Consider the following 17084-nt stretch of genomic DNA (forward strand, 5'->3'; position numbering starts at 1 on the left):
AAGAGCATATATGAAAAACCCACAGCCAGCATAATATTCAATGGTGAGAGACTGAAAGCCTTCCCTCTAAGATCAGGAACAAGACAAGGATGCCCACTGTCACCACTGTTATTCAACATTGTGCTGGAAGTGCTAGTCAGGGCAATCCGGCAAGACAAAGAAATAAAAGGCATCCAACTTGGAAAGAAAGAAGTAAAACTGTCATTGTTTGCAGATGATATGATCTTATATCTGGGAAACCCTGAGAAATCAACAATACAGCTACTAGAGCTAATAAACAATTTTAGCAAAGTAGCAGGATACAAGATTAATGCACATAAGTCAGTAAGGTTTTTATATGTTAGAAATGAACAAATTGAAGAGACAGTCAAGAAAAAGATACCATTTTCAATAGCAACTAAAAGAATCAAGTACCTAGGAATAAACTTAACCAAAGATGTAAAAGACCTATACAAAGAAAACTACATAACTCTACTAAAAGAAATAGAAGGGACCTTAAAAGATGGAAAAATATTCAATATTCATAGATAGGAAGGCTAAATGTCATTAAGATGTCAATTCTGGAAGAACCTAAGATGGCAACTAGGTGAGACAGTGCAAAAAAAACACCTCCTTTAAAAATACTAGATAAAAGCCAGAAAGTGACCCAGAACACAAGTTCCAGCAAGGCACCAGCTGGCCAAGGTCTGCTAAATCCACAGGTAGAGTGCATTTGGTGACACCGGGAGTCTGCATTCTGAAATGAGTGACTAAGCTGGCTGAAAGTCCTGCAGCCATGCTGCGGTGTGGGGAAACCATGGGTTGGCATTTGGAGATGGACTAGCTCTTTAAAAAAAAAAAAAAAAACAAAACCAGGAGCAGCTGCAGATATGGCAGTGAGAACCACGCAGTGAAGCACTGCAGGAGCAGGTTGTAGCCAACTCCTCAGTGTCTGGCATGGAGAATAGCCCTCCCCACACCCACTGCTGATTGTCTCAGGGATAGTGGGACAGAGGGGAGTCAAAAGAAGAAAGAAACTGCACCACTTGCAGACATCTCTCCAGTGGCCTGGGGATGCTCCTGCCTGGGGCCAGACCCACAGCCCAGAGCCATGCCAAGAAACCCAGTGTGACGGGGTGTCTTTCCCACAGCACCACGCACACACCACAATATCAGTTGTGGACGCCTTTAGTGCACCCACAACTAACTGTCCTGCAACTAGGAAGGCAGAGCTGTGAAAAAAGGGGGAAATTAACACACCCCATTCAACTATCTTTAAAGCAGGCTGGGAACACCCCTGCATGGCCCAGTGGCCCAGGGCTTCCCTGGAGGCTGGCACGCACTTGTGACATGGCACTGCCTTCCCTCAGCAGAGGTCCTGGAAAAGCATGGCAGGGATAGAGAACTTCTCGGAAAACCCAGGGTCCCTACGCCAATACCAAGGACTTGTGGGTCAGTGGCAGAGACAATCTGTGGCAAGACTGAAATGAAAGCTTAGATTCATGTAACAGCCTTAAATCTCTGGGAACACCTAGGAGGTTTGATTATTAAAGCTGCTCTGCCTCCCTAACCACCCAGACACACGCCCCACATTCAAGGCAGACAGCACCAAAACACACCCAAACTTAGTGCACCAATTGAACCCCACAAGAATCAGATCCCCACACACCACAAAGACAAAGTCAGGGAGAACTGACTTGAGGGGAATAGGTGACTTTCAGATGCCATCTGCTGGCTAGCTGAAGTTTAGAGATTGGTATTTTTTTATATACAGAAAGAATGCTATCAAGTAAAGCAAATGCCTAGCGGCCAAAAACAACAGAAAATCTTAAAGCATATGATAAAACCAGATGATATGGAGAACCCAAAACCAAACACCCAAATCAAAAGATCAGAAGAGACACAGCACTTGGCGCAATTAATCAAAGACATAAAATCACACAACAAGAGCATGGCACAGGACATATAAAGGACATGAAGAAGAGCATGACACAGGACATAAAGGACATAAAGAAGACCCTAGAAGAGCATAAAGAAGAAATTGCAAGAGTAAATAAAAAAATAGAAGATCTTAAGGAAATAAAAGAAACTGTTGGCCAAATTAAAGACTCTGGATACTCATAATACAAGATTAGAGGAAGATGAACAATGACTCAGCATCCTTGATGACCACAGAATGGAAAATGAAAGAACAAAAGAAAGAATGGGGAAAAAATAAAAAAAAATTGAAATGGATCTCAAGGATACAACAGATAAAATAAAATGTCAAAACTTGAGACTCATTGGTGTCCCAGAAGGGGAAGAGAAGGGTAAAGTCTAGAAAGAGTATTCAAAGAAGTTGTTGGGGAAAACACAACATTGTTCTACACAATATAAATACACAATATAAATACACAAAGCATAAATGCCCAGCAAACTCCAAATAGAATAAATCCAAATAAACCCACTCCAAGACATATTCTGATCAGACTGTCAAATACTGAAGAGAAGGAGCAAGTTCTGAAAGCAGCAAGAGAAAAGCAATTCACCACATCACATACAAAGGAAACAACATCAGACTAAGTAGTGACTACTCAGTGGCCACCATGGAGGTGAGAAGGCAGTGGCATGACATATTTAAAATTCTGAGAGAGAAAAATTTCCAACCAAGAATACTTTATCCAGCAAAACTCTCCTTCAAATTTGAGGGAGAGCTTAAATTTTTCACAGACAAATAAATGCTGAGAGATTTGCTAATAAAAGACCTGCCCTAGTTCAGATACTAAAGGGAGCCCTACCGACAGAGAAACAGAGAAAGGAGAGAGAGATATAGAGAATTTTAACAGACATATATAGAACATTACATCCCAAATCACCAGGACACACATTTTTCTCTAGTGATTACGGATCTTTCTCCAGAATAGACCATATGCTGGGACATAAAACAAGCCTCAATAAATTAAAAAAAAAAAAAAAAAAACTGAATATATTCAAAGCACATTCTTGGATCACAATGGAATACAAATAGAAGTCAATAATTTTTGATTTGTATCTCCACTATTTACTTCCTACAGGATATAAAATACATAACTCTAATGACAAATCAGTGGTTTTGGACTCAATATAAAATGTGTAATTTTTGACAAGAGCTACATAAAGGTGGGAGAATGAAGGAGTATAGGAACATAGTTTATGTATCCTATTGAAGTTAAGTTGGTATCAAAGAAAAACAAGATTGTTATGGATTTAAGAAGTTAAATTTAAGCCCCACAGTAAACACAAAGAAATTATCAGAGAATATGACCATACAGATGAAAAGTAGAGTATGAGTTATGAGAAGTGGGGGAAGGGGCAATGAGGAATTAAGAAATGAGTGTAGGGTTGCTGTTTGGGGTGAAGGGAAATTCCTAGTAATGGATGGTGGGAAGGTGATAGCATTACAAGATTCTAAATATGATTAATCCCACTAATGGAATGCTAGGGAGGGGTTGGAATGGGAAGAGTTAGGCCATATATATGTTTCCACAATTGAAAAAGAAAAAAAAAAAAAAAAGGAGAAAGACAGTCTAAACAGATAATGACAATTAAATGCCAAGGATGAGCCTGGATGGGAACTGAGGATGGAGGAGAGGAGACTCAAAGGGACACAGTGGGGACATAAGGAAAAAAAAAGGGGGGGGAAATGTAGAATGTAAGCTTTGTATCAGTGTTGAATTTCTTGAACTTCTTAGCTGCACTTAATGGGGTTGCATAAAAGAATGTTCTTGTTCATGGGAATTATATATGTGAATTATAGTGTTTGTTCAAGGATGTGTGCAGCTTGCTCTCATATGTTCAGAAGATAGAGCAATAGATGATCAATGATACATAGGGAGGGAGGGAGGGAAAGAAAGAAATGGTGGTGTGACAGGATAAGTTGGTGGATTGGGGTATCGGGGGAGGGGGGGTTGGGTTATGCTGGAGTTCTGTGTATGGGTTTTGTATTGCTTTGGCAACTGTTCCTGTAAGTTTGAATTTATTTCAAAAAAAAATTTTTTTTAAATGTCAATTCTACCCAACTCTTCTACAGATTTAATGCAATCCTAATCAAAATTCCAACAACCTACTTTGCAGACTTGGAAAAGCTAGTAGTCAAATTTATTTGGAAAGGGACAATGCCTCGAATTGCTAAAGACACTCTAAAAACAAAAAACGAAGTGGGAGGACTTGCACTCACTGACTTTGAAGCTTATTATAAAGTCACAGTTATCAAAACAGCATGGTACTGGTACAAAGATAGACATATTGATCAATGGAATCAAATTGAGAATTCGGAGATAGACCCCCAGATCTATGGCCGACTGATCATTGATAAGTCCCCCAAAGTCACTGACCTAGGTCATAATGGTCTTTTCAACAAATGGGGCTGGGAGAGTTGGATATCCATATCCAAAAGAATGAAAGAGGACCCCTACCTCACACCCTACACAAAAAATTAACTCAGAGTAGATCAAAGATCTCAATATAAAAGACAGTACTATAAAACTCCTAGAAGATAATACAGGGAAACATCTTCAAAACCTTGTACTAGGCAGTCACTTCCTAGACCTTACACCCAAAGCACAAACAACAAAAGAAAAAATAGATACATGGGAACTCCTCAAGCTTAGAAGTTTCTGTACCTCAAAGGAATTTGTCAAATAGGGGAAGAGGCAGCCAAGTCAATGGGAAAAAATATTTGGAAAGCGTGTATCTGACAAAAAACTGATATCTTGCATATATAAAGAAAGCCTACAACTCAAGGACAAGAGTACAGACAGCTCAATTATAAAATGGGCAAAAGATACAAAAAGACAGTTCTCTGAAGAGGAAATACAAATGGCCAAGAGATACATGAAAAAATGTTCAGCTTCACTAGCTATTAGAGATGCAAAGTAAGACCACAATGAGATACCATCTCACACCAATTAGAATGGCTGCCATTAAACAAACAGGAAACTACAAATGCTGGAGAGGATGTGGAGAAATTGGAATTCTTGTTCGTTGTTGGTGGGACTGTATAATGGTTCAGCCACTCTGGAAGTCAGTCTGGCAGTTCCTTAGAAAACTAGATACAGAGTTACCCTTCAATTCAGCAATTGCACTTTTTGGTATATACCTGGAAGATCTGAAAGCAGTGACACAAACAGATATCTGCATGCCAATGTTCATAGCAGCATTATTCACAATTGCCAAGAGATGGAGACAACCCATATGTCCTTCAATAGATGAGTGGATAAATAAAATTGTTATATATACACAATGGAATACTATGCAGCTGTAAGAAGGAATGATGTCATGAGATATATGACAACATGGATGAACTTTGAAGACATAATGCTGAGCAAAATAAGCCAGGCACAAAAAGAGAAATATTATATGCTACCACTAATGTGAGCATTGAAAAATGTAAAACAAATGATTTATAATGTAGAATGTAGGGGTACTAGTGATACAGAACAATTAAGGAAGGGGGGATTATAACTCAACAAGAACAGATAAGCTATCGAGGGTAAATTTAACATTCTGGGAATGGTCAGGAATGACTATGATGTGTTAATTTCTGATGGGTATGGTAGGAACAAGTTCACAGAAATGTTGGTATATTAGGTTATTTTCTTGGGGTACAGTAGGAACATGTTGGAAGTAAAGCAGTTATCTTAGGTTAGTTGTCTTTTTCTTACTCCCTTGTTGTGGTTTGTTTGAAATGTTTTTTTAGTGTATGTTTTTATAAATTTTTTTATATAGCTGAATATCTTTTATTAACTAATAAAAGAGTTAATTAAAAAATAAATAAAAACAATGAAAAAAATATGCAGAGCCCCCTTGAGGAGCTGGTGGAGAATGCAGGGGTATTGGGCTTCCCCACCTTGATGGTTGCTGATGTGCTCACAGACTGGTGATTTGATGGGTTGAGCCCTCTACCACAGGACTTGCCCTTGGGAAGATGGTTGCTGCAAAGGAGAGCCTAGGTCTCCTTATAATTGTGCCTAAGAGCCTCCTCCCGAACGCCTCTTTGTTGCTCAGATGTGGCCCTCTCTCTCTAGCTAAGCCAACTTGGCAGGTGAAATCACTGCCCTCCCCTTTAAGTGGGATCAGACACTCAGGGGAGTGAATATCCCTGGCAATGTGGAATATGACTCCCGGGGAGCAATCTAGACCCGGCATTGTGGGATGGAGAACAACTTCTTGACCAAAAGAGGGATGCGAAAGGAAATGAAAAAAGCTACAGTGGCAGAGAGATTCCAAAAGGAGCCAAGAGGTCACTCTGGTGGGCACTCTTACACACAATATAGACAACCCTTGTTAGGTTCTAGTGAATTGGAATAGTTAGCAGTAAATACCTGAAACTATCAAACTACAGCCCAGAACCCATGAATCTTGAAGACGATTGTATAAAAATGTAGCTTATGAGGCGTGACAATGGGATTGGGAAAACCATATGGACCAGACTCCCCTTTGTCTAGTTTATGGATGGATGAGTAGAAAAATGGGGGAAGGAAAACAAACAAACAAACAAACAAAGGCACCTAGTGTTCTTTTTTACTTTAACTGCTCTTTTTCACTTTAATTTTTATTCTTGTTATTTTTATGTGTGTGGTAATGAACATGTCAGGGATTGATTTTGGTGATGAATGCACAACTTTGTAATGGTACTGTGAACAGCTGAATGTAAGCTTTGTTTTGTGTGACTGCATGGTATGTGAATATATCTCAATAAAATGAATTTTTTAAAAAAATTCCATACAAGGGATAAATAAAAAAAAAATAGGGTGGGATTGGGAGGAGAATACAATCAATGGAAACTAGAGGCTATAATTTACGGAAACATTGTATTATGCATCCTTTAATATAACAAAGGCAATATATGAAAGCTAAATGCACATGGGGGGTGGGGTGGGTAATAAGGGAAGGGTATGAGACTCCTGGCATTGGTGATGTTTCTGACTCTTTATTCTACTTTAGGTTAATGCTATCTTTCCTTTTGTTGCTTTCTAGCTGTCAAGTTTTGTTTTTTTATTTTTGTTTTTTTTCTTTCTCTTTCTTTTGTCTCTCTGCCTCCTTTGACTCCTCCTTCTTAGTGGAAGAAATGGAGATGTCCTTATATAGATAGTGGCAATGGTGCTGAATACATAAATATGTGACTATACATGGAACCAAAGATTGTTTACTTAGGACGGAATGTATGGTGTGTGAACAAAACCATCTTTAAAAAAATGGGTTGATGAAGAAATCTTGAGGGCACTATATTGAGTGAAATAAGACAGACACATAAAGGCAAATATTGCAGGGTCTTACTGATAGGAACTAATTATAATATGTAAACTCATAGACCTGAAATGTAAGTTACCAGGATATAGAATGAGGCTAAAGAATGAGAAGTGGTTGCTTATTATGAGCAGAATGTTCAACTAGGGTGAACTTTGGAAATGGACAGGGGTGATGGTAGCATGTTGTGAGAGTACTAACAGTGCTGAAAGATGTGTGAAGTTGGTGGAAAGGGTAAGCTCCGAGTCACGTATATCACCAGAAGGAAAGCTGGAGGTTAAAAGATGGGAATGTATAAAACAGTGAATCTTGTGGTGGACAATGTCTCTGATGAACTATACAAATATTAGAAATCTCTCTCATGAACTAGAACAAATGCATGACACTATAACTAGAAGTTAATAGAGAGGTGTATATGAAAAAATATATACCTATATATAGTATATACTATATACTACAGTTAGTAGTATTTTAGCATTCTTTCATCAACAGTAACAAATGTACTATACCAAAACTATGAATCAATAGTGGAGGGCGGCGTGGTTAGGGGTATGAGAGGATTTGAGTGTGGAAAGCCGCCTCCCGAATCGGGCCTAGCGTATGCGCTGCAGCCTGCTCTAGAGTTACCCCCGCCCATCGAGTGAGCCAAGATGGCGCCTGCATCCTGTTTCCGCATAGTGACGCATGTATCCGCCACCCGCTCCTACCAATCGAAATCCTGTATACGCGATACTAGCCTAGAAGCTTATTGGTTGTTAATTGTGTATAAAAGGTCTTACCCGGACGGGGTAGGGTGAGACAGCCCACAAGGAGCCGTGCCTGACGGCCACATCGAGGCTGCTCTCCCACGAGGCGCCGTGCCCCGTGTGGGAACCAGTAACACAGAATGTTCATCTAGCTGTAGTAAAGGGCTTGCTTTCACAACTGCCGTGTGGTTTGAGTCGTGATTCATGACCAGGTTAGTTCGCGCAGTCTGCATCTCTCTCTCTCCTTCCCTGTTTCCCCTCGCCGGCCGGGAACCGGGGACCGAGTGGGGCAGCGCCGGACAAGTGGTGGCCCGTACGGGGAAGCTCCTCCTCCTGCCTCGCTCTCGACGGTCCCTCTGTGAGGAGAGCAGCGCTGCGCGTCGAGCTTACGGCGGACTTCCCGCGCCTGATCAACGCGAGAAGGTGAGTGCGTCTTATTACATGATAGTTAGGGCCCGTGGGTTTTCAGGTGACCCCGGGGGACTCGGAAGAGCTCTCCGAGTGACTGAAGTATAGTGCCGACTGCAATCATGGGGCAGTCCGGAAGTTCACCTCTCTTAGCTCCCTTAAAGAACCTTTTGAAACAACGGGGTATCTCGGTCAGGAAAAGCTCCCTTCAGCGTTTTCTTGATGATGTTGATACTTTTGCCCCTTGGTTTGCCTGCACCGGCAGCCTTAGCCTACCCTCTTGGATGAAGCTCGGTCGCGACATAGACCGAGCGCGCCAGACGGGCGTGTGTATGGACCCGATTCTAGTACCCATATGGGAGACCGTCCGTGCGGTCCTTGAACTAGAATCGGCTACCGGCCTAAGCCCGTCCTCTGTCTTGCAAGAAGCACGGTGCGCGCTCCAAGAAACCCAGTCAGTTTCGTCAGCGGACGGCTCCTGTAAGGGCAAACCGCCGGAGTCCAGTGACTCTGACTCAGAGTCAGATAGCGATACTGACGAGAAGGCGGAAGCATCCCCGCTAATTGAGTGGGAGGAGCCTCCCGCCACACCCGTGCGGCCTTCCGCCCCGCCAATGTCTACCGCTGCACCCCCAGGGACACCCCAGCTCCCAACTGACGCCTTGGGCGGTCCCACCAAAGGACCTCGCCGAGAGCTCCCTCTAGTGGCCATGCCCAGTAAATGTAATTATCCTTTGCTGCCAGACCCGGAAACCCCGATGGGTCGGTCAGGGGAGGGGCAACCTTTGCCGTACCCCCCGCCCGAGTATACAGGCCCTCAGGACCCTTTGCCATTAGGTAGTGGTGGGAGACATTTCTGGAGATGGAACCCTTTCACAACATTTAGACCTTTTGGCATGCTGGGTGGCTACCAGCCACTTGAGCCGCAGCCAGTCTCAGAAATGTACCCGGTTATTATCAATCCCCAAGGTGGCAATCGGCACGAATCATATGATTACAAACTATTGAGGGAATTGAGGCAGGCCGTCCATCAGTATGGCCCCAATGCCCCTTATACCTTGAACATGATCGAGAACCTCTCTGCTCTAAATCATACACCCGCAGATATTTTTCAGCTAGCCCGTGCTTGCTTGCCGTCAGGCCGATTCATAGATTGGAAAGCATGGTTTGAGGAGTTAGCTGAAGAGCAGGCCGCAAGGAATGCGGCGGGGAGACGTGGCGGGTGGAATGCTGACATGCTGTTGGGGAGAGGCGCCCATGCCCAGAACCAAACGGGTTTCCCACAAGAGGTCTATGCCCAGATCTTCCGCTGTTTTGTGGGTGCCTGGAAAAAGCTAACAGGTGAGGGAGAGGCTCAGGCCTCACTCAGCAATATACACCAAGGCCCCACAGAACCATTTGCGGATTTTGTAGCCAGGATGCAAACCGCAGCTGAGAGAATCTTCTCAGATCCAGGAGTAGCAGAGACTGTGGTTAAGCAAATGATTTTTGAGCAGTGCAACAAGGAGTGCAAAGTTATCCTGGCACAAAACAGAGCAAAAAATTTGACAGAGTGGGTCAGGCTCTGTAGAGATGCTGGCAGCCCTTTAACTAATGCAGGTCTAGCTGCCATGCTAGCCAGCTCCCTACAGGTGGCTACAAAAAGCCCGAGAACCTTAGGGGCAAAGTCTAACGGGTGCTATGGCTGTGGCCAATCAGGGCACTTTAAGAGAGATTGTCCCAATAGACGTCAACCCCCTGCCACTCAACGGTTTGGCGAACCAGGTGCAGCAACCAGGCCGTGTGGCCGTTGCCACAAAAGCCCCCACCGCGCAGAAGACTGTAAATCGGTTTTCGATGCGCAGGGTAGACGCCTCTCTGGCCACCCCGAGCAGATTCCAAAAAACGGGAAGAGGGGGTCCGCCCTTTCGACGGACCCCCTTGCATGCCATTCGACAACACAGGATCCGATCAAATTCGTGCGTCCCCCGGCTCAGCAGGACTGGACCTCTGTGCCACCTCCAGACTCGTACTAACCCCCTCCATGGGTGTCCAGTTAGTAGGGACCTCCTTCAAGGGGCCCTTACCGGCTGGTACTGTAGGGCTCATATTGGGAAGAGCATCCACGGCCCTGAAAGGATTAACAGTTATACCAGGACTTGTAGATTCAGATTTCACAGGCCGTGCCCAAGTTATGGTTCAATCTCAGCGGGGCACCTTAGTCATTGCAGAAGGTGATAAGCTGGCGCAGCTCCTGCTCTTACCCAGCTTACATGCAGTCTTTCCAAGCAGAATCAGACAGAGAGGGGAAAAAGGGTTCGGATCCAGTGGAGCGATTTTTGAGGGACTCCATATGTCCCTGGAGTCTCGACCTATGCTAACCATTAAGGTGCAAGGCAGATCTTTCTTGGGCCTGCTCGATACAGGGGCCGATCGGTCTATCATAAGACAACAAGAATGGCCCCCCACCTGGCCAACGAGCAGGGCGGAAGAGCCCATTAGAGGAATAGGCCAAATTTCAGCGCCCATGCTCAGTGCAGCTGCCCTTCATTGGGCCGATGAAGAAGGACACCAAGGCAGTTTCCAGCCTTATGTATTAGCCCTGCCTGTGTCTTTGTGGGGAAGAGACATTCTGACCCAAATGGACGTTACTTTAATTAGCGGCTACTCCCCAACCTCTAAGCGACTGCTAAAAGAAATGGGGTATACCCCCGGCAAGGGTTTAGGAGCTTCACTGCACGGACGTGCGGAGCCTATACAAGCTGCCCCCAAGTCTGACAGACGAGGCTTGGGTTTTTCATAGGGGCCACTGAGGAGAGATTCCCACCCACACCTATAAAACTAAAATGGAAAACCGAGGCTCCGGTGTGGGTGCCTCAGTGGCCCTTGCCACAGGAAAAACTTGCAGCGTTGCACGCCCTAGTATCAGAACAACTAGAAAAGGGCCATATCGCCCCTTCCACGTCACCGTGGAACACCCCTATATTCGTAATAAAAAAGAAATCTGGTAAATGGAGACTGCTACATGATCTAAGAGCTATTAACGATTGCATGGAGCCTTTAGGGCCCGTTCAGATGGGACTGCCCCTCCTCTCGGCATTACCGGAGCACTGGTCGATTTTCATCATAGATCTGAAAGATTGCTTCTTTTCTATTCCGCTCCACCCTGAAGACACCCCTAAGTTTGCCTTTACTGTGCCCTCTAGTAATCAAGAGGAGCCCTGTCAACGCTTTGAATGGACAGTCCTGCCCCAAGGCATGGCTAATAGTCCTACCATGTGCCAGCTGTATGTCGCTGCGAAGCTAGCTAGCACTCGGCAGCAGTTCCCTCAAGTGAAAATCATCCATTATATGGATGACATTCTCTTAGCCCATAGAGACACAGATCTTCTTAAAACAGTTTTGTCACATTTAGTCCTTACTCTTAGAGAAGCTAACCTAGAGATTGCCCCTGAAAAAATCCAAATGACTGACATTACCACTTTCCTGGGGGCGAAAGTCGCACCCACTCATGTTTCCCCCCAAAAGGTGTCTCTCAGGCTAGACAATATACACACTCTCAATGATCTACAAAAACTCATGGGGGATATCAATTGGATCCGTCCATACCTAAAAATACCCAATGTCAAACTAACACCTTTGTTCGACCTGTTGAAGGGGGATTCTAATATAAACTCACCTCGAAGCTTCACTCCAGAGGCAAGGCGAGCACTATGCCAGGTGGAACAGGCGCTCAGTGGCGCTGCATTGAAGAGAATAGACCCTGATGAGCCTTTTGAAGCCTGCGTGCTGCCGACAGAATTACAGCCCACTGCGGTACTGTGGCAGCGGGGGCCGCTGCTCTGGGTCCACCCTGGAGTTTCCCCCAAAAAAGTCCTAGAGCACTATCCTACAGCGGTTGCAGACTTGGCCCTAGAATGCATTAAAAGGGCTGTGCAGCATTTCGGTCAGCAGCCCAAAAATCTCAGGGTGCCTTATTCTTCCCAGCAGCTTGAGATACTCACCGGATGCATAGATCAATGGGCCATTCTCCGGTGTACATTTCTTGGTCCCATTAACAATCAGTTCCCTAAGGCTCCTCTCTTGCAGTTTGTCACCCGGCACCCAGTGATTTTTCCCAAAGTAACCTCTCCTAGGCCACTAGCAGGCGCCCCCACCGTATACACGGACGGCTCCAGCTCTGGAACAGGGGCGTATTGTGTGGAGGGGGACACTCCTAAAACAGTGCTCTTCCAACCACAAAAGCCTCAATGGGTAGAACTGCAGGTTATCATTGCAGTCCTGGAAAGCCTTTCCGAGCCCTTAAATGTCGTCTCGGATTCTGCTTATGTTGTGAACTCTGTACAAATTTTAGAAACGGTGGGCATTGTTAAACATTCCTCTACAGTAAGGACGTTCTTTGCCAAACTACAGGAGGTTATATGGACCAGGCAACACCCTTTTTACATAACCCATATTAGAGCCCACACAGGTTTGCCTGGCCCTATGGCCCAGGGGAACCATAGCGCAGATGTAGCCACTCGACAGCTGCACATCTTTCCGACGCTGGTACCGTATCAACAAGCCCGAGAATTCCATGCCAAGTTTCACATCAATGCAGGTACCCTAGCTAAGCGGTTCAGCATACCACGTGCAGCTGCTCGAGATATTGTCCGAGCCTGCAACAATTGTGCAGAGCAGAGAGCAGTCCCCTCGGTTGGGGTCAACCCTAGGGGTCTCACCCCAGGGGATACTTGGCAGATGGATGTCACTCATCATTCAGAGTATGGTAAGATCAAGTACTTACATGTGTCGGTGGACACATGCTCCCAAGTTTTATTTGCCTCTGCTGAACCAGGAGAAAGAGTCTCCCACGTCATTGCACACTGCCTTGCTGCATGGGCAGCTTGGGGTAAGCCAAAGACGTTAAAGACGGATAACGGGCCTGCCTACACTAGTAAATCCTTCCAAAAATTTTGTGACAACATGGATGTCCAATTAAAACATGGCATCCCCTATAACCCTCAGGGGCAAGGAATCATTGAAAGAGCGCACAGATCTCTCAAAGACTTGCTTAAAAAACAGAAAGAGGGTATAGGCCACGGCCTGTCCCCAAAAGCTCGACTGTCTGTAGCCTTGCTCACATATAATTTTTTAAACGAAAATTCACAAGGAATGACACCTGCCCTGCAACACACCACCCCGAGTCCTCCGCATAGAGGTCTAGTCCGTTGGAAGGATGTCCTGTCGGGGCAGTGGAAAGGCCCTGACCCGGTGCTCAGCTGGGCCAGAGGCTCTGTTTGTGTTTTTCCCCAGGAACCAGGACGTCAACCAGTGTGGGTTCCGGAAAGACTGGTGAGAACCGTGACATCACCTGAAGAAGCCAAGGAACAGCTGTCAGAAACGCCAACGAATATACAACCTGAACCATTAGACCAAGCCTCCGACCCTGCTGATGATGGCGACGACCGACAAGACGATAATAGTAGGACTGACCACCCCGCGGTTGCCCAAAAAGAGGATTGGTAACTCTGTTCTTTGCTCTCCTATAGCAATCCTTCTAATCTGCCTTTTTCTTTTTAGTGGAACTATATTTCCTCCACAAGCTTCAACGAGTCCTTCCCCCTCACCAATGACACACTGATCCTCTCTTTTGCTAACCTCTCTGTCAAGGTTGTCAACACCACAGTTGCGGCGAATGCTACTTGTGAAACTGGTAATGGCGAGTTAAGTAAGGGAGTCTTGCTTGAATTTCTTAACGTTACAGGGAAGAGCCGCCAGTCTTGTGAAGGGATCTTGAGTAAAAGGAGACTCAAAGGTGCCTTTTCCTTCCGGGGTTTGCTCCTACAGTCTGCAACCGTTCCAAAGACCCGGATGCCTCGCCGCCCCGCTATCCTAGTGTATCGCCCAAGTTATGTCTGGCTCCCCGTCAAGGCAACCGACTGGGTTGGCCCTGTTTCTCAAGTTGTTTCACTTAACAATATCCCCTTCTCTAAGTCTAGGCGTCCAAGAGGCATAAAAGAATGGCTATCGAATGCTGCCAGTGTAGCTTCCTCTTTGTTTGTCCCAACGATCGGGCAGGCTGTGCTACAAGCATGGACAGATCGGCAGCTCGCCATAACGATGGAAACGGTAAATGGCTTGGTCAACCTTACCCGAGACGTGCTACGCCGCCACAATCAGATGCTGAACTTAAATTTCCAGGCCATTCAGAAACTCCAAGCGGAGATAGATGAACTTGGACTGGAAATAGATGGACTCTGGAGAGTGCTTCAGCAAACATGTGACACCCGGTGGCTTACGGTTAAACTCTGTGTCACTCCTGTCAGGGCCAACGTGACCGGAAGCATTTCCAGAGTCTCTGATTGGCTGAAAAGGTCATATTTTCCTGAATTTGTTAATCTCTCCCAACAGGTGGAGTCTAGTTTAGACACAATTGGGGGGATCAAGTTAAAACCCGTTAAAGTCGATCTCTCCGGGTTAGGCGAGGTTCTACAGAAACTATTGCACAGTGTTTCTTCCTGGTTCTCTTGGCCCAATTTAACTAATTGGATCCTCATTGCAGTGGGATTATTGGTGGGATTAGTCGTTGTTAAATGTTTGCTAGAACGCCTGTTTCAAGCGCAGCAGCAATTGCGTGTTACCACTATGATGGCTATGACTCCCACCTCTGTTACCCCCGATAGTGACCGATTTATTAACCATACCCCTTCCTGGTCGCCTCAGGTGGGGCGCTTTGGAGCAAAATTTGTAGCGAATCGCATGGCTGTTTCTCGGGTGTAAAAGGCGACACCAGTAGTCATAATTTTGTCTCAGGTGGGTCTCTAGGGCAGAGTCCTAGTTGTGGCCAGACTGGACCCTAGCCATTGCACAGAGACACCTAGTGACACCCCCGACTCTGGTTACTGCTGTTCCTGCCCCCGTCGTTGTTCCCCAGTTGCCAGGCAAAGCACTGCAGGGAGAGTCACGTTGTTTCCAGCTTACGGACTCTCCGGTCTCCATATGACGTGAGCATTCTGGTTGGTGCTAGAGGCTCCGCCGCTGGATGGCTGAGGCCTAGTCCAGACTCCCCAAAGCACCAAAGAGGTTGTGAACCATTTGGGTTCACGGGAGCACGCTCATCACTGGAGACACTGGGTCAAAAATAAATAAGAAAGGGGGATATGTGGAAAGCCGCCTCCCGAATCGGGCCTAGCGTATGCGCTGCAGCCTGCTCTAGAGTTACCCCCGCCCATCGAGTGAGCCAAGATGGCGCCTGCATCCTGTTTCCGCATAGTGACGCATGTATCCGCCACCCGCTCCTACCAATCGAAATCCTGTATACGCGATACTAGCCTAGAAGCTTATTGGTTGTTAATTGTGTATAAAAGGTCTTACCCGGACGGGGTAGGGTGAGACAGCCCACAAGGAGCCGTGCCTGACGGCCACATCGAGGCTGCTCTCCCACGAGGCGCCGTGCCCCGTGTGGGAACCAGTAACACAGAATGTTCATCTAGCTGTAGTAAAGGGCTTGCTTTCACAACTGCCGTGTGGTTCGAGTCGTGATTCATGACCAGGTTAGTTCGCGCAGTCTGCATCTCTCTCTCTCCTTCCCTGTTTCCCCTCGCCGGCCGGGAACCGGGGACCGAGCGGGGCAGCGCCGGACATTTGAGTTCCTTTTTTTGTCTATATTTCTTTTCTGGAGTAAGGAAAATGTTCCAAAAATTGAAAAAAAATTAATTGTGTTGATGGATGCATAGCTGTATGATGGTACCATGGGCAACTGATTGTACACTTTGGATCTTTTGATAGTTGTATGGTATGTGAACAATCTCAATTATATATATATTTAAAAAAATACCTCCAGAAGCTGAAGCTCTCTAAGCCTGCTGTTAAACACCATTTAAGCAGTACGGAGATAATGGTTTTGTTGTGTGTGTGTGTGTTTTTTTAAGAAATCAGTATCCAGTTCCAAAAAAGTGGGAATAAACAATGATCCTAACCTCACAATACCAAGATGCCTGTGCTGAAAAGCAGGGGGTGGACTGCAGATATGGGGACTGAGAAATGAGGCTCTGGAATCAGCCAAACTACGGCTTCACTATGCAAATTTGTGTCACTTTGGGCAAACCACAGTGGCTTCGCTGTATCTCAATTTTCTCATCTGCTTAAACAAGGGTAATAGTACCTAGATCACAGTGTGGTTACAAATAAGAATGTATAAAAAGCCCTGAGCTGGTATAGTGCCTAGTTCATTTTAAGTGCTGCACATATTTCAGTTACTATTATTATTGTTGTTGATTAACAAAGAATTTAAGAATAAATGGGAAAAATTGAATAGGAATCTGAGTGGAAAAATTTTAAGAATACAATGAAGATCATTGATAGAATGAATGAGGATATTTATATCAAAACACTGAAAAAACACTTTAAAAGTTTATTTAACATTGTAGAACTTTGAATACTGTAACTAAGGAATATTTATTTTGGTGAAAAATAGACATGCGATTTAATTTTAAGTAAAAATTTTAAGTAAAAATAGTACACAATTAATAAATATTTACAGTAGAAATTTTGGATAACTTTATAGTAAATGCAATTAAGGTAAAGTAAATCACTGATAATCCCAGAACTCAGAGAAGATGGACAAATTTTGGTACAGCCTTTAAACCTTTTATAAAACAAATTAAACATACATTGATAGTTGTTTAAAAAATAATTTAACCTTATTTTAAAACTAATAATAAT

The sequence above is a fragment of the Choloepus didactylus genome, chromosome 13, assembly GCF_015220235.1.
Source record: "Choloepus didactylus isolate mChoDid1 chromosome 13, mChoDid1.pri, whole genome shotgun sequence".
Classification (NCBI taxonomy): Eukaryota; Metazoa; Chordata; class Mammalia; order Pilosa; family Megalonychidae; genus Choloepus; species Choloepus didactylus.